At 37.1% G+C, this 18454-nt stretch overlaps 2 protein-coding genes across 3 annotated transcripts in view; one reads left to right on the top strand and one right to left on the bottom strand.

Annotated features, from left to right (window-relative positions):
- Positions 1-18454, bottom strand: part of LOC135934237 (leptin receptor gene-related protein) — a 73895-nt gene that overhangs the window by 40985 nt on the left and 14456 nt on the right. The window lies entirely within an intron of this gene.
- sha (shavenoid) overlaps positions 5868-18454 on the top strand; it is a 38502-nt gene continuing 25915 nt past the window's right edge. The window contains exon 1 of one of the 2 annotated variants that reach the window (XM_065475815.1): positions 5868-6342. The gene's annotated coding sequence lies outside the window, so the exon portion shown is untranslated. The remainder of the gene's footprint in view (positions 6343-18454) is intronic. The other variant, XM_065475813.1, reaches the window with a different exon arrangement.

Raw genomic sequence — 18454 nt, 5'->3', positions numbered from 1 at the left:
AAGCTCATTAATTTTGACTCACAGTTATGTTGAGAATTATCTCGCTCGAGAACTGTGCTAAAAATAAAAACGGACGCCCATTAAATCTGCAATTGCACGCATACTCGTTTTTTCTGTTTTCGCCCAATTAGGGAGAGGCGGTTGACTTTTCGTCAGGACAACTTGTGCTCCACATACAAATCGAGTTTCAGGAGGCGGTGGAAAGGATTCTGCGCGTACTTTTCGTAACAATGGCGGCTGGCAACCGCAAAAGTTGCACTCGCTGTGAGTTGAGTGTAATTGGATTGGAATTCGCTGGTGAACAATCAGGGCGGCAGTTGCTCGTTTAATTGCGACGCTTCTCCAGGTCACTCCGGGGTTTGATGTGTTAATCCGGCTGCGCCCGAAGCTGCAATTTCACACTTTTATGGTGCGTGTAATTTCAATTTTGTTCAAAGCGTGCGGCGACGGCATTTCGACTCTCTCGATCGGTCGGCGGTCTTTTGCTTTCAATAACTCTTCATGTTGAATTTGCTTAGTAACGCGTAGATGCCGCAGCTTGTTAATTAAAAAGAGAAGTCCCTTTCTAATTGCCTGATTAGGCATTCTGATCAGAGGTCCTATATGCCTCCAAATTTAACTTTTTGGTGACCGTTAATTAGGAAAGTTAACTGCAAAAGTTTAAAGTTTGGTCATCTTGCTATAGAAATTTTCTGCTTTTTTCCCTGATGAGTTGTATTAAAACATTTCTTGTTTAAGTATCAACCTGGTTAGCAACTAATTAGGCTTGTAGGGACCTGGAATCGTTCTAAACTATGTCTTTTGGAGAAAATTCTTCGAACTGGTTTTCAACTGACGTCACAAAACTGGTTAATCACTTATTGTGGATCTAAAATTTCGCGCAATTTCACCCATTCATTTAATTGTTTTGTTTTCAATGAAAATGGTTATGTTCAAATTAATAGCTGCTGGCAGTGAACGGAGTGGAAAATTTAAAACAAAAAATTAACGCAAATGAAGTATATAGATAACATTATTCACAATCAATGCGCTAAAGTAAAATGCCATTGCATGTTGAACCTTCAAAGTACAGCAATTGAAAAAAATCACTCCTAACTTTGCCTTAAATATTCTGTGGAAATTGGGAAGGTGCTTTTCCCAGGTTGCCATTTTGATTTATTCTCTAAAAGGGAAATTGACCTCATAATTCGCAAACCAAACAAATCAAAATCAAGCGAAAATCATCATCAAACCGTTGTATTTTTCGAAATGTTTTGCATATTTCTTCATTTTGGTCCTCATTTGATTTTTTTACATCGCATCAAATTCTTGTTTAACTAAAAATTTGTTCAACTGCAAATAAAATTATGTGTTGTCATAAGAATTCAAAATGTTGTGCAGTATATCAATCCACTTAAAAGGATCCATAATAAATCATATTTTATTAAGAATGGAAAAAACCCTTTTGGCTGTAAATCTAGAATATACTCACGACTTTGCATTCAAATTGGAAATTAAATTCAAGTGCGGTGATTTTTACCGCTCTTAGAAGCAACCAATTCATTTAAAAATATTATCATTATTTATTTTTGAAATAGGTGACCATTATCATTATTTATGGTTAGAATTTTCAACTTTATTAGAAGAATAAATCCAAATATTACTTTGTGAATAATGACTTTAAGCAGCAGTCTTAAAATGCTAATTTTGTATACAAAACGATTTGATTTCCTCGCAGGTAAATTATGTTTCGTCCCAAGCTATCTGAAACCATCACAAATTACGTTAGTGATGTAATCGTATGGCAATTTGACCACCTTTCGAGCCAAATTTAATTTGACGAGAATCAGACCAATTTAAAGATTCATTTATGCCGATCGACGGGTGAGATTCGCTCTGTAGTGTGCTTCCATTTTTCCGGCAGCAGGTTGTGTTTTGCTCTCGCTATGGGCGGTCGGTCGGTCGGTCGGTTGGCCGGTCGTTGGGAATATCGAGTGAGCGCGCGCGGAGGAACGGCCAGCGGTCATTGAACGCGTAACAGACGGCGTGATGTGTGCGATACACCTCCAGAATTTCTCTCATCTGCAACACACGATATATCCGCGCTTTTATGCATATCACCGTTTCTTTATTATTTTTTATTGGCAATGACAGCTAAGAAAATCCTCTTGCAGCACGCGAGCGAGCATTAACGCTATGGGAATTAGGAAGGTCCTGCGACGTCTTTTTCTATTAAAAACGTCGGCTTTCATCGTCAGCACGGCTTGTTTGCTTAATTTATGGACCAAAATATTTGAACAAAAACTGCCAGGCTGGCAACAAAACAAACATCTTAAATTGGATATGCACTGGCTAATTCTGAAAATTGTTTTTAACGAAATTACCAAATTTTTCATCCTTACGGTAAAATAAAAATAAACACTTCCTTTTATAAAGAGGAATAGATTTTCTCTTCGGATTATTTTTGCGCGCGCGTTCAAGTAAGTCACGAGTTGAAATCTCCTCTTTGCATAAGTCGCTATGGGAAGCCGTGGCATATTTACCTACTAACAATGAACGACTCTCGCGCGCACCAATGTGTTTACATGTGAATGGAGCAAGTGAAAAGAAACGTGACTGCAAGTGCAGCACCTACAGAGAACGAGTTGCGGTGCACGCTTCATCTCCCATTCACGGCCGTGTGACCCCTATTCACCCAGCCAGCATTATTTTATTATGATCGCCACTCGCAACTCGCACACCGCCGGAGATTTCAATTTTACAATATACAGTACTAGATGTGTGTGTGTTTCGGATGCGTGAGCCGCAGACACGCACAAGGGCTGGGTGGAAAGGAAACACCTCGTGTAAGGTGTTTAACACGAACGCATTCTATAATATATCAGATTTCCTTAATGATGTTGTAGTGCCTGTCAATAGGTGGCACTCTCCTCCTCCCTTTACCTGAGCTGTGAACCTTTCTTAAGTGTTAGTGACATTACAATACTTCCCTTTAGCGTGATACGTCACATTTACTCACGCCGCAGACGCTGTGAATAATTTCGCTCAAGACTATTTAATTGTAAGAATTTAGTGACATGAGATTTATTTCTTGTAAGTGCCTTTGATACTAGTTTACTTATAACTATTGTATTTTATAGCGCTCGTCTGTGTAAAATCGAGAATATATTTTGTGAGCCCAATTGTAATTGACTGACCCGGATTAACGGGGTAAGACTATTTCTTTTGTTTTATTAATTTATAATTGTGATATTTATCTTGACGATTTTAGTTATATACTATTTTAACGCATGTTATATAATATTTTATACTTATTGAATATTCATATATTTACAGTCCAAATTTGAGGCATTAAATAAAGGCATTCGAAAGATTTGAGGAATTTACTTCAACCATTTCCCTCAATGTTTTGAATTCGCTCCTGTTAAATCGCCCGCTTTCGTACTGGATCTAGCTATTGTAAAATTGTAAATTTGTACCCGTGCATCTAGCAGTTGCTACTCTGATTAAGAATAACAGTATCCTCGAATTATTTTAAAATCCTTCCAATTTATTCTTTGAATTTTAGATGGTTTGATCGGAAAGTAGATAACTGCTTTGCTGCAAATTAGATGGTATTTAGAGACATTGTTTTAGCCCAGTTAATAATTTTTACTAAAAGAACTAATAAGAAATTTTAACCTAAAACACCCACTTGGTAAACAAAAACCATAGGAAAAGGCTGAAACTGCGTAGTAAAAATATGATCTTAGACACAGATTTTTAACCGATTTAGACGATTTTACGTATGGTTTAAATGGCTTAATTTGTGCTAATGTGATATTTCCGCTACGACTGGAAGCTCAGAAAAATAGGCGAGCTTCTCAGTTTCATGCCTCTTAGTATACTTTCAAATTTTGAACAGATGTGTGTATGCTCTTTTAAACATTTTAGGACGTATTAATGTATTTTATTATTTCACAATAGCAACTGATGAGATATTCTTCATGTGCGGAGTGGTCAAGCAAAACACCGTTACTCTATGTTTTACCCTATGTCATCTTTATCCTCTCTACGTGCGGACACTAAGCAGTCAGTTGCTTACAAACAAGTTTTAATGGACGACTGATTGTTCCCAATAACGTCTTCTTTTATTGTGCATTACGGGAGTGTAAAAAATCATCGACGTGGTAATTGCTTGCTTGATGGCCATTATGCTTTGGTTTTACAGGAACCAGTTTGTTAGTTCTGCTTAGAAAGCTTTGCCGCAATATTTTTATGCATGCAAACTTAAGTCCGTAATAATTTACTTTGTTTTTTCACGACTTTGAATAATGGTTTTCCGTCCTTCAAGTCTATATTAACTAATTGCTTTATTAAAGAATTTTGATTGATTATTCCCACTAATCGCTGCTCATGAAAAATTGTATTGCTTGATTGGATTGGCCAAAATGAGCAATTAATTTACTTTTGAATGACAAGTACAAACCATTATAGTTTACTGCCAAACAAAGAATTGGCTCTTGAAAGTTATTGCATTTATTTTCTATTCAGAGCATTCTTCTCTTGTTTATTTCTCTTACTGCCTTTTAACAGCCGAATAAAACAGGTAGAATGCCGGCCGCGCTCTCGTTAGGCGGGTCCCCGCTGAAAGGAGATCTGTGCATAAATTACCGAACAGTTAGCCACTGGGCGCTGCGTCCGAGCGTCGGCACAGACACACGCACGCTTGTATTTATTTTAAAAGTCAGAGCCGCCTCCAGTCACGCGCAAAAGCTATTGCACTGGATAATGATGTTGGTAAATAAAAATTCGGACTATTACCTTCAAATTGAATATCTGGACCTTTCTCAACAACTCTTAGATTAAATTTCCTGGCACCTATTGCGTTTGCAGAAAAATATTATATATTAGGTATCAAGTAAATATTCGAGCCAGAAATTTCAGGAGTAACATTAGCTGGATATCCAAACGTGTGTTAAAGGAACTATTCAATTCAGTTATGTATCACACGGTGTAAGTTTTTCTAGTGGAATTTAATTTTAAATTTATGTTATTGTGGACTAGCAGAAATGTTTTACTAACTCGCCCAAAGTTAATTTATGGTTAATTTTTCAGTTAAATAGTTATTTATACATGCAAATAGTAGGTTTTATTGAAATGTTTAGATCTGTTTAAAAACAGTCAAAACTGACCTCACTTTGGTTAAAAATATTTAGACAGTTTTCATTTCCAATTGTATAAATTCCAGCAACGAAAATGCTGACATTTGTGAAAATTTAGAAAAATTAACTCTTGCTAACAACTTGAAAAAATTCACGCCTCGTTCGTTTTGGTGGCGATGTAAGAAAAGTATCACAAGGAGCAATATTAATAATTTGAGATTAGAAAAAAGTTCAAAATAGAGGCAATTTTACGTTTTCTTTGTTACATTAAGTTTTCATTTCTATTTTGAAGAAAAAATGTAAGTTATGTTTTATTAGTTAACTCAAAACGTTTGCTTAAATATTTTATACAAGTTCGTGCATTGGTTACTATTTACCTTTAAAAAGAAATTAATCTTGAAATTTATAAATAATGCGTAGGATCTGTTTTCTTAAAAGGAATTATTGCGTAACAAAATTCACTGAATTAAGCTAAAAAGATGTTTTCAGATACCATCTCTAAATCCGTTTTATCAGCACAATACATGAAAACAATCAAAAATAAATGCTTTTTTTTCGAAAGTAAAACTGTCTTAAATTTACAGTCATATATTCATAATTACCATCACTAAATTTAACTGCAATAAACACTAAAGTAATCTCAACCCTTTCATAGTGCAAAATGCAGTCGGCAAGTGTTGATGACCTTTGTTTCTCGTGCTGGCGGGCTGCTGGGAGGAGAGAGGAAAGACCACTACTTCCATCCTAATTGCCGCACTTGCTGCACTTGCACTTGACTGTCCGCCAAGAGTCGTCGTCTCGCTCTCCGGCGTTCAAGTCTCCTGCCGGCACTCGAAACGCACTGCTTCGCTGCAGAACCGCACTCCACGCCAATTGCATAAGCTAATTACGCCGTGTTCGTGGTGAAGAAAAAATCAGCGCATCAGCGGATTCGGCGACGTGCGTATAGACGCATTGGAGCAGCAAGAGTTGGGAGTGAGCAGAACTGGATGGACGGCGAGCGGCAGCCGCGTGGTCGCCGGCCGGCCAACAGACCAGTGCGGCCTCCTCTCCCGACGGCGAAGCATCTCCGCTAGACTCTTGCTGTATTTGCGTGTGCCGTGACTCGGGTTTCGTCGAGCCAGATCGAGACGCTGCTATAAGGACAATTAATCGCACCCGATTGGATTTCTTTGCCGAATCTGCCGCTGGCCATGCTCAGAGGAGTGCCCCTTTTCTGGTGAGTACGCTATATTATAAAATTCTTTGAACTTTTTAATGTGAATTAATGATTTTATTTTTTGGAAATTTTTTCTTGATTTTATTGAATCAAATTTGTGTATGAGGTCTGGTGTTTAAAACTGGTTCATGGTCAGGTGACTTTATTTATCTTAGTCCCAGGACCGGGGGACTTTTAAACAGTTATCAGAATTACGTTATTCATTAATAGCCTTCTGTAATTTTAATAATTTAATTTCTTGAATAGAGCTTCAAACGTGTGCTAAATTGTTTTAAAAGGCTCCTCCTTGAATAAAATTGTCATGGAATGAATATTGGGAAAATCTTTAATATGCAAGGAGAGTACTCTGATCTCGTGGGTTGCAAATTTAATAAGATTTCTCCATTTCTAGTTATATAACATTAAAAAAGTTTTAAAATGATTTTATTTGAAAGGTATAGATAAATAACAAGAAAAATCTATAAGGAAACTAAATTTTGCCAAGTGACTAAATATTTGTTGGTTAAAAGTTCAGAATTTCTTTTTCTCGACATGGTTTGACTCCAACTGGCGGCCTTTTCATGAGAATATACATTTTATTAATAAAAACATGTCTAACAGACATTTTTAAAATCATTGATATTTTTTAAGAAGAGCATATTGCCTGCAACATGTTGATGATTTTCTCTCCTTGCCATTACATTTTTAATTATATTTTCAATTTACTGACAGTTAAATCTTAGAAAATATCTCATTCCATTTTGATGTATTTTTCCTATTTAATGTGCAGCTTAAAAACATATCAATCAATCAATTTTTATTAAACACAATTATATGAACAACGAAGAAAGTATTACAATTCGTCAATTTATTAAGCTGGGCGCTTCCCAGCATGTGTCAACTAAGCTTAAAAACATATCACAATATTATATTTTTTATTAAAACATAAGAGCCTGTTGGAGGCAAACATGAAAACTTAAATCTCAATTTTCAACAAACTAGGTATTTTATCACCAGATTATGCCTAGATGCATCATTGTAGGTAAATTTCATTTTTTTTGCGAAGGCCTAAACAATTTCACTGACTGGAATGGAAAAAATATTTTCGATTGGTTTTTTTAATGGTAAAGTACGAAAGTTATTTTTAAATTGGTTTGGATGATTTTGCGAAAGGTCTTATTGTTAAGAATCGCTTTACCTTTCGTAAATAGTTAATCATTTTCTTTTGTAAAATAATGACCTTACGATCTGTGTAAAATAACTCGTTCCATGTTGAGATTTCATTTTCGTATTTAACAAATTGAAAATTGAAGTAACATTTAAAATGAATGTTAGATACCGCAATTAAAATCTATAAAAAACTCATCCAAAAAAACATATTTTTGCTCAAGCAATATATCACTATAACAATATATATATAATATGTATGTGACAACTTTGAAGCATATATAGAGAGATAAATTGCTCGCATAAAAATAAGATGTGAGAATGTTCAGTGCATAATATTTATACGCATAGCATATAAATAAGTACTAAATTTTTATATGAAGAAAGAGAGAATTTCTTCTTCACACCTGATTGCCTCTGACAATTTTCCTCGTCAGCATAAGTGATTATTATTTTGTACGCGTGTCTGTGCGTTTGTTTTGAACAAAGGTATGCCATCTCTGATACATCTGCAGCGCACTCCATAGGTTTCTCCGTTTTCTCCTGTAAGACGTGCGTGATTGGAAAATGCAGACAAAAACACGATGCCAGCAAAAGAAAGCTAAATAAATACGTTTTCACTCCAATAAAAACAAATAGAAATATTAACAGAATCTCGTGTGAAAATCGAAATAAAACCGCCCGCCAGACAGTAGAAATTGAGCAGGTTATGAGTCTGCATGATCACAAGTAGCGGCAAAATTACATACACTCATTAATATTTGCATTAACGGCTGTCTCTCTATGCTCGAGATGTACTTTCTTGATAAAGGGGACGCTTCAGAGTGAAGGTCCATTAAGGCTGATTTTGAGTGCGGTCAAATTGCCCTCTTCTTGTTCTTGCGCTGACTGGCTTGCATCCGCTCACATGTTAATTTCGGCCGCAAATTAATTAGCAACCGACATTATATACTGTGCACAAGTCCCGTTTATATCCCGGTCTTGTCTTGAATCTTCCCAATCAATTTCACGAATTCTGTCCAAACCGCGGATGTTTGCATTGGCGTCTCCTTTCTCTTCATTAGTTTGCGAAAAAAGCGTTGTACCTCAATTTTCAACCGATAAAGCTGGGGCTCAGAGGCACCTGCCGTCCGCCTTTGCTTTGCACAGCTCTCCTGCGAAACTGGTGCAAATATTTGAAAGGTCGCCGAGAGAGATGCAAACCAGTCGCCGTGCTTCATTTTTTTTCCTTCTAGAAACCGAAAAGCTGCTGGCAGCGCAAGTAGTGCTGTCTCAAGACACGAAAATCAGAGCAGCTAAAAGAATACCGCGAGCCAACTCCTCTCTGCACGTAGAAGTTTTTTAATCTGCGATTATTCTTCGCTTCTTTCTTTGCTAAAGCATGGACCAAGACACGCAAAGATTAATTTTCTAGATTAATATTCTATTTTGCAAGGAGCGAAATTTAACAGCAAACACACACGTATCAGTACATTTTCCCTTAAGCGGCTGTAAAATCACCGGATAAATTTTCAATATTCTTATAAGATAAAGGATTTTTTTACAGATTCACAGCTTTTCAATTTTTCTTAATTTATGATGATCATATTTTTTAAAGCATATCCCCCATAAATCTAATTACATAAATAGCTTTTTAGATGAACTATAACTAGAAAATGTTGGGGTATTTTTTTGCATACAGTTGATACCAATTACCAAAGAGTGATTGATGGCCTGGGACCTGAACTAAGGCGTTCTTTACTTTGGAACTCCGCCTGTCCTTAATATTCGGGAGATTCGGATCGATACAAGCGAGCATTCAAGTGCGCTAAACCCATTTAACCACTGCTGATAAATGATGATTCAAGCTTGCTAGTGGTATTATTAAAATAATAATTTCAGAAGTGCTGCTCTGCTGCTCTTATTTATTTCTTTATTAGTCACCTAGCTTGACGGCTCGTAAAATGTAATCGGGGCGTCAACGAACCACACGAACGCGTGTTATTTTCTCCAATAAAAAGGTGATATCGATTCTCATCGTGACACACTTTGATATACACATCAAAATTGTCGTGTTGTACAGATTTTTTACGTTCCCTTCATTGCACTATTTAACAATCCAGATAAGAAACAATAAGCATTATTCCTCACAACAAATTGATGCTACCGCGGAGAGCTGCGAGCGAGCCTTTTTCCTCATTCTGCGGCAAGGTCCAGTGCGATACTCGCTTTTGGACAATACCTCGATTGTTTGCACAGAACGCTTCCAACACATTCTGCGGCTGTGGAGCGAATCTGGGTGGTACACAAACAGATTACAGCGGCACGACGCGCTCCGATCGGCACGGCGGCGCCACAAAAACGCAAGACGGTGGACACTTGGAAAATGAGTGTATAATGCGCAGGCGGTGATGCAGAACTGCAAGCCTGCTCGCTTTTGTCTTCATTTGAATGTGCTGTGCGCATCGCGAGTGTTACAAATCAGTCCATATATAGATCGAGTGGAATGGCCTTGCTAGGTTTTTTGACACCTTCGAATGATTTATCAAGAAAAAGTGCGGGACCACACGAAAATTAATTCTCTGATTGATTTTCCCCTGACGGAGTTATAAATCTTGGATGATTTACGCCAGGTCAGCGCACGTAAATAACAGCTCTCTGAATATGAATTAGAGGTGGTTCGCAGATGTTCCAGTGTGAAAAATTCGCCTCTTGCTGATGTTTGTACCAGCATAGAGATGATTAAGTCGAATTTTAAAAAGTGGATCGCTGCCTAGAAAGAATCAAACAGGATCTGTATCTCTCTAAATGCGGGGTTTCAACTCACCTGCGCCGGAGGTATAGATACCTATAAAGAAAAAAGGAATAAATAATTGATTGGAAAACACAAAAATTATAAAATTATTTTTAATATGTTTAGACGAAGAAATGTTCTTTTCGGCGAGTTCACTTTTCACAATGCAAAATTTTTGCATACGTCTACAATATTCTAAAAATTAAATTTTTACCTTTGCCTTCTCTAAAAATGGGACACGAGCTAAATTTTTACCTGGTTTTGCCGCTTAAATTTTAGAGAAAATATCTGTGCCATAGTTTGCACGCTACCAAATGGCACTGTCTTCTTATTGGAAATCATGATTTATTTCACCAGAAGAGACATTTACGTCTCTTAATTCTTACACGTTGGATAAATTGCGGTGAGAGGAATTAAAATCAAGCGAAAAATAGTTGACGAACCGGTTAATTTTCGAAAAGTGGAAAATTTAAAAATTTAACTGTTACACGACACTTGTGAATTTGATTATTATTGATTTTAAACATATTATTATTATTCAAAATTCTGATTTGATCAACTGCTAATTGTATTCAACAATTAAAATTAATTTCAATTGGTCATTTCATTGTGCGATTCCACTCAAGCAGCGTTATAAGAACCACGATACAAGTTGGTCATTGAACATTATTCTCCTTTCAATTACCGCAAATTACTTTTGGACTGCCTGGTCGAATTCACGTTCCGGTGAGTGGCTTGGTTCTTAATTTAAAGCCACTCAGGCAGTTTCGCAGCGAAATGAAAACGCATTCGAATTAAATAATCATATGCAAATTATCCTTGCGGTAACTGTTCCTGGACGGCGTCATTTATTCAATTAATCTCATCGCCAATGCTGTGTAATTACACTGATAAATAATCCAAATCATGTGTGCGCGACCGCCTTAATTAATTACGACGCGCGTCTTGAGCATGCGAACCAAATAGTTGGGCTAATTGATGACTGCTCGGCTGTGGCTACTGTTTAATTAAACGCACGTGCATTCGGCACTGACGCGCCGATGAACCCAAACACACCAATTATTTCCTCATCCCTCTCAAGAAGCGGCAGTTCCTTATGGTAGCGGCGTCGTTGCGGTGTTGCGTCCGTGATTTTGAGGCAAATAAAATCGAACGGGATTTCTCGCGTTTTACAGGCTTTCGCTTCGGCGAAAAAAAGAGAACAACACTCGTGGGGGCTCTGCTTGCCTCTGCTTAATTATGGAGACGCACAAAACGCAACCGCTGCCGGGGATTCTGTCAACTAACCGCCACAGAGAAACTCGAGAGCATTTTTCTCCCAAATCGCAGGTTGTGGGTTGTTTCAAATCGTTTTGGTTGGAGATTGCAACTCACACGCAACACCAGTTTGATGAGATAAACTGTAGACATGAAAAACGTGTACTCAATTATGGCTACTCTCCATAGAAAAGCTCTTTGCGTAAATTTTGTGCGACAGTTAATTTCGGAATTTTTTTTGCATCAATTTCAGGGAAATGCCATATTATCGATTTTTTTCTGCGGCTGCTATCTGGGCCATCAAATGACCATAAATTTTGACGCATTTTGAATATTCATAGTTTTTGCAAAGCGAATAAATTGATTATTGAATCAGAAGTTTAGCAGATTATCTCAGAAAAGTTCAAATTTTTCCAGCGCTTTGCAACATGTGCCATGCCTTCATTTTTCAACATTTTGGTAACCACACCCACATTTCAAAATTTCCGCGAATTACGCCCTTTCATTGTAAAAAATAAAATGCTGCATGTTTACAAACCGAATTTGACCGTCTATTCTCCTCCAACTCGATTATTTTGTGATATGACACCGATTGAAGTAACCGTCTGTTATATAGAAAAATATATATTATTTACATTTTTAACCCCATAAATAAAATAAAACTCCGTAAGGAGCAGATTTTCAACTTAATTGACTCGTCATAATTTGGCAAGAAGGGCTGTGGATTATAAATTGCAATTTTCACCTGACACTGGTCAAAACAGCATGGATATAATCAGGCAGTACATGCACACGAAACTTCAATATAAAATCTCGTTCGTTTGGCCACGCCTCACAAAATTTAATTTCACAGCTGCCTTAACACCTATTACCATAAATCTCGCCCGCAAAAGCGGTCTGCGCAGCAAAGAGGTACACGCACCCGTTTCCAGAAGTTGGCCCTAAGTCAACGTACTAGAGAGGATTGCGATTACGTCAGTGATTGCGTGTTTGAATACATCAATTTGGAAATTGGCCCAGACTTGCGTTGAAGCAATCGTCACGATTTAGTCGTAAAGCAAATAGAGCAAGACGCAGGGCGCGAGTTTTATATTCAATTGCGCCACGCTAATTAAACATTTGCAGCTATTCGGCGAACGCTCGCAGCCCGTTAAAAAAAGAAGGCTTGATCGCCCGACACGGCCGATTTGTCATTACTTTTTGCTTATTACTACCAGCTGCTAAATGGTTAGGCACGATCATCGGGATTGTTGGACAAATAAATGAGTCATATCAGTCAAGTTTAAGATGAGAGCGCCAAAACCTATTTCGGCAGCCCTAAGTATTTTCCAGAAATGCCCACATGGATAGATATTTTGAATTCAAACCAATTTTAAACGGGATAATCGGATATTTTCTATTTACAACGTCTCTATTTCGATCAAAATCCTCTTTTGTGTTTAAATTAAATTTTCCTAGCAGCTACTTTACCAATTTAATTAGTTTGACGACCTACAAATTATACTTACATAGTGTTATTAGCATATTTTCAAAGCCATTGAAATATTGTTTTTAATTTTGTGAAGGCTTTAAACAGATAAAATCACCGTGAGTGAAGTTATTTACAAGATTAATTTTATGAAAAGTTTTACCATTACTTCTTGAAAATATGTACCGTTGCGAAATTCACAAAAAAAATTAGAACAAATATACGAGAAGGATTATGTTACCCAACTGTAAACTGTAACTTCTGTAATTTTGCTCGTTGCATTGAAAAACTAAAAATGTACCGCACAGCTGCCATATATTATATTCCCAGCAATTAAAATTTCGGAGTCGCTCAAGTAGAAAATAATCTGCACCTTTTCCACTCAATTCCACCGGTTCGGCCCGAGATTATACTATAATCACCGCCGTGGGGAGTTTTTCTAGAGTTTTATACATGCTGGCGAAATTCACAGTGTTTAATAACATCTCGAGCTGGGAGCGGCTCTGCGTTTGGGACGATTTTGTTTTCACCGGTGAATGATTTTACGACGCGCTGGCTGGAGAGTGGTTTAATAACTCGCAGCCTGCGTGCCGAGGACCTTGCACTTGAAAATCCAAAAACTGGATCTCCGCCATTGGCATGCTGTGCGCACAAACACACACAGGCGCGCGCGTATGTGTGTGTGTGTGTGTGTGTGTGTGTGTGTGTGTGTGTGTGTGTGTGTGTGTGTGTGTGTGTGTCTCTCTCTCTCTCTCTCTCTCTCTCTCTCTCTCTCTCTCTCTCTCTCTCTCTCTCTCTCTCTCTCTCTCTCTCTCTCTCTCTCTCTCTCTCTCTCTCTCCGCTTTTCAGTGCATAATAGGAAACTAGCTTAGGATCTGGTGAATAATCCAGCAGCCATTCACTTCTGTTATACCGTTCAACGTGGACCGGATTTTCGGAACTGGTCTTGATTTCTAATATTTCGGCACATTTTATTAATTTGAAGCTGCGCTGTCAAGCAGCCGCCACAATTAATAATCCTCAAAAGATGTTATTAACAGGGCTGTGAATTTTAGATAACTGACAATTTTTTTCTGAGCTTCCAAACGTCATGAGACAAATGAGTACGAATAATTCAATTTTAAGCCTTCTGAACCCCACTTGAAAATGTAAAAAATGTTCTAAATCAGCTTCAAGTCCGATGAAAAGCACATCATATTGTTTTACATCTCAGGAATGTTTTTCACCGTTTTATATTTTTATTGATTCTTTTAGCCCAATATGACATTTGATCGGTTTTCGAATCGAATTATTTTGTCACGTGCTACAGTCAGTTTCGTTGCTATTTTCGATATATTGTGTATATAGTTATTTTGTAATTCTTTGGAGTAAAAATCCAGCAAAGAAATGATTCAACTCTTGATCATTATCAACGACAATCGAAAAACGTTTCCAGTCATGGAAAAGCCTTGTCCATTTCGATGGCATGCAAGAAGTCTTTAAAGAAGCCATAAATTAAGATAACAAATGATTTATAGTTTTGATTAAAAATTGCGTTCAATTTATGTTAAAAAAGAAAAGGAAATCACATTAATTTTTTTTTTTACAATTTCCAGTTTGGAAGAAAAATCTGAATAGTGAACTTAAAAGTTCTTTTTAAATATCCTATTTTTAGGTCGTGAATTTGACGCTATAACTCACTAGGAAACGAAACTTTCATTGATATTTTGATAAAACATAAAATTTTTAAGTAAAGTGCCATTAACAAAAAAATGTGAATATTTGGATAAAATTAGTCGACTATTATGCAAGAAAAACTTATATTCACAGCCCTAGATATTAATAAAGTTACCGTATAGGGTTTAATAGAGTATACAGTTTGGAAAGATTGTATAATTCAATTTCCCGCATAAAATGTGAAAAGTATCAGGTTTTTTGCCATGAAAAGCAAACGGAGTATCCATAATTAAAAAACAAGCATGTGTAGTGGCTATTTTAGTCGGTTTTTGCGACGTCGATGTTCAATTACGGAATGGAAGACAATCCTTGCATGTATAGGGACTAAATCAAATAAAAGAGACGTTTTATTACAGCCATGACAGTTTTCAAACTCCTTTGAAGGATAATGAAGTCGTGCTTTGATGTTTAAAATAGTTTTAAACGAGACTATTTTGTTAATAAAATTTTCCTGCATACATCTTTGTACTTAATCATACACTCTAATGCTAATTATATAATTCTAGCCAATTTGGGCCCTTATAAATTATATCTTAGAATTTACAACAAATGAAAAATAATTAATTTTGGAAACCATGATTTCCGATTCACTCTGCAAAACGATATTCTCCATTTTTAGTGTCTGCGTGAGATTGCGACTCGGCGTCAGGTGGCTCAGGGCTGTTGTGTGTTTTTGCGCTTTTGTGCCGATAATGCTTGCCGGCTGATCGGCCCTTTTGTATGGTGAACACTCTCTCAGTGTGGTGCATTGTGTCCGACTCACATCAGTTGATTGCTGCCCGACGGCGGTGATGACCGACCGACCGAACGGGTAAAAAACTGCATTTAAGTCGCGAGTGCTTTACGGGGCCGATGAAATGCACTTTCTTGATGCGACGCATACGCACGTTTTACGACGAAACGAAAGCCAGAGATTTCATTTTACCACTAGAATTTTCAAACAAGGACACGAGAAAGAGAAATTGCCACTTGTACTCAAACGCAGTGTTTAATAATTCAAAGCAGGGGATTCGCAGCGCATGTCATTCGAGTCTTTCATCGTTGCTCGTGAATTTTTTATTCTTTTTTTATATCCGCCGCAGGTATTTTGCAAGCTCTTTCACTGCAACGAGATAAATTCATTTGCAAATTCGCTCGCGTACGATGAATTTTAAGTGAGTGGTTGTGCGGTCCTTTGCCGAAAGAGATTGCAAATGGAGACACAATGGTTTGAGAAAAAAAAGTGGTGGCGTTAACCAAGCGTCCCGAATTGTTCATGGTACAGAACGAGTGGCGTGATTGACCGTGAAATTGTGACGACGTTTTATTTTTTGTCAAGGGGTCTCAAGAAGTGTCGTCATTATTTAGCTTAAGCAGATGGACTCAGAGGTTTGCTCATAAACATCGTCAAAATCTCTTTATCTTAACGATTATTACATACTTGCTCCCTTTGCAGAAATGAACGAGGAAACGATCTGCATCACTAAAAACGTCTGCGTCCCATTAAAAGTCCCACGAACTCTAAAGATTAAGTAATAAAAAAAGACGAGTGGTATATTAAGTATGCGTTTCGAATAGAACACGGTGCGAGTAATAATTGCAGACGTGTTGAGTGGTTTCATTCTTAGACAATTTTTTTGCAAACTCTTATCAGCTTTCACATTTTAATGCAGGATACAATATTAATTAAACCAATATTAAAAACCAATAAAAAATAGATGAGTTAATTTTGCTTCTGGCTGACCCGATTCAGTCAAAACCTTTCAGCCGCGATCAAATTTCATGACAAAACCTGTCCCCAGAAAGATTTTTGCGGGTAGATAAAATCTATAGACGAAGGTGCTTTCATCTATAAGACCCGAGGCCGCTGACATATTTTGCTGTGTGCAGTAAAGCAATTAAAGCGAGGGGTACCAAATGGTCTATCTAATATTTTATCAAAGATCCGCTGCTCGCGATCCGTGCGTCATTATGGCGCGTCTAGCAGGGAGACGGGCGAAAATCGGTCCATAAATGCGACGATTAAATTTCGTCGGTCGTAAATAAGGAAGATACTTTTCTTGGAAATAAAATCGCCGTTTGCCAGCAGAATAAAGATGTTCCTTTCCTACCGCAGTGCTTGATAAATTTGGGATGCGGGTTTGAAAAATCGGCTCTGACGCGCATGAGTGAGAATGAGGCGCTCGTAAAAAGGCAATCGCACCTTTTCATCTCAAGTGATATCCTTATAATTTTATTTTATTTTTCATTCCAAAAATGTGGGCTGCAACACTGAGGCAATTATTGCTAGTCACGTGCAGAGACAATTTAAAATATATTAAAATGAGCCTGCGTGTTGTGAAGAGCAATGTCACTCTCCCACTTTATTCACGTTAGCGTAATTTAAGGTCCACTCTGTGGGAAACAACTGAGATAGCATCAAATTACAGAAAATGGTGATTTTTAGTGTGGCATCTCACAGTAGAAATTTGTCCCCATTGCGAACCATGGTCCTAAAGCCTTCTCATTCGCCGGGAATGTGCGTAAATAAAAAATATAAACACACAGCTCCACAACAAGCAAAAAGCAATCCCCAACTTTAAACGCACTATGTAGCTAAACGATGTGATGAGCAATTAGAATTGTAAAAGATTACCGACGAGTTTTTTAGCCGTGTATAGCGTTCCGAGGAGGAAAGAATTTGAGTAAAAATGCCTTTTTGCCGCTCAACACCTACCACTGGCCTCGAGAAGAGGGCAACATCATAAAGTCTTGTAATTTGTAAGCTCTTAGAGTAAATAAAAGACTAACAGTTCCGAGATGTGATGATGAAATTTAATCAGCATTGTGACCTTTTTGCTGTAATTATGTAATTATATTTGGAAATGAAAATTTAATGCAATGGGAAAAATGGGAAATTTTTTCTTCTTCTAAATACATTAACTCTGAAAACCTATCAACATAAATTTGAATTTGCACGCACTTTTTAGAGAGGGCATTTTCAATGAGAAATTAAAAATATCTAGTAGAAAAAAAATATAAAACCCCGTCACTCACCCTCCTGTGATTTAACCTTATCTCACAATAATTTACAAGGTCAACATGCCATCCTATACAATAAAGAGCAAATTTCAATGAATGCTTTTTCTAACACGATAATTAATGAAGGAAAAGTTCCATTGTATGTTTCTGATGGAAGCAACTGCTGCTTTATTCAAAGAGGATTTCAAACAATGTGCCTGAGATGTCTCCCTAAAGTTAATCTAAAACATAAAAATAAAGAAATACAACACATAGGTAATTAAGAGCGTGCGTTAATTATTTATTCTTTTCAAAATTTCACTAATAGCTAACCATCTTAAATTAGTTTCCACGCTGTTTAGCCATTCGTTAATTTTAGATTAAGATTTTTTATAGATCTCCTTACAATGACTGTTTCTGTGGTATTGAACCAACATTAGCTAGACGCTGGTAGATGATACCGGGAGCATGCATCTCTGCATGATGCTTCAATCTTCGAGATATCCGGATTTTTTAGCCGGCAGCTTGGATCGGATGAAAACACCTGGCATTTGATTCTTAATATTTCTCAAACACATTGATTTTGGTTGTATAAGAATGCCTTCCCTAGCATGAGTGAGTTATAAATTTTTAAGTTAGAGTTTTATTTATTTTTTAATATATTTTTGTAAACATATTACTTATGTAAACACTTATTTATGTTACCAAAAGTGTGTGGTCAATTATTAATGTCAGGGTAACCTGGATATGGTGAACATACGTATTTATCTCCC

The sequence above is a fragment of the Cloeon dipterum genome, chromosome 1 (genome assembly GCF_949628265.1).
Source record: "Cloeon dipterum chromosome 1, ieCloDipt1.1, whole genome shotgun sequence".
NCBI classification, from domain to species: Eukaryota; Metazoa; Arthropoda; class Insecta; order Ephemeroptera; family Baetidae; genus Cloeon; species Cloeon dipterum.
The sequence above is the reverse complement of the archived record's forward strand: the minus strand, read 5'-3'. Positions and strand labels throughout refer to the sequence as shown.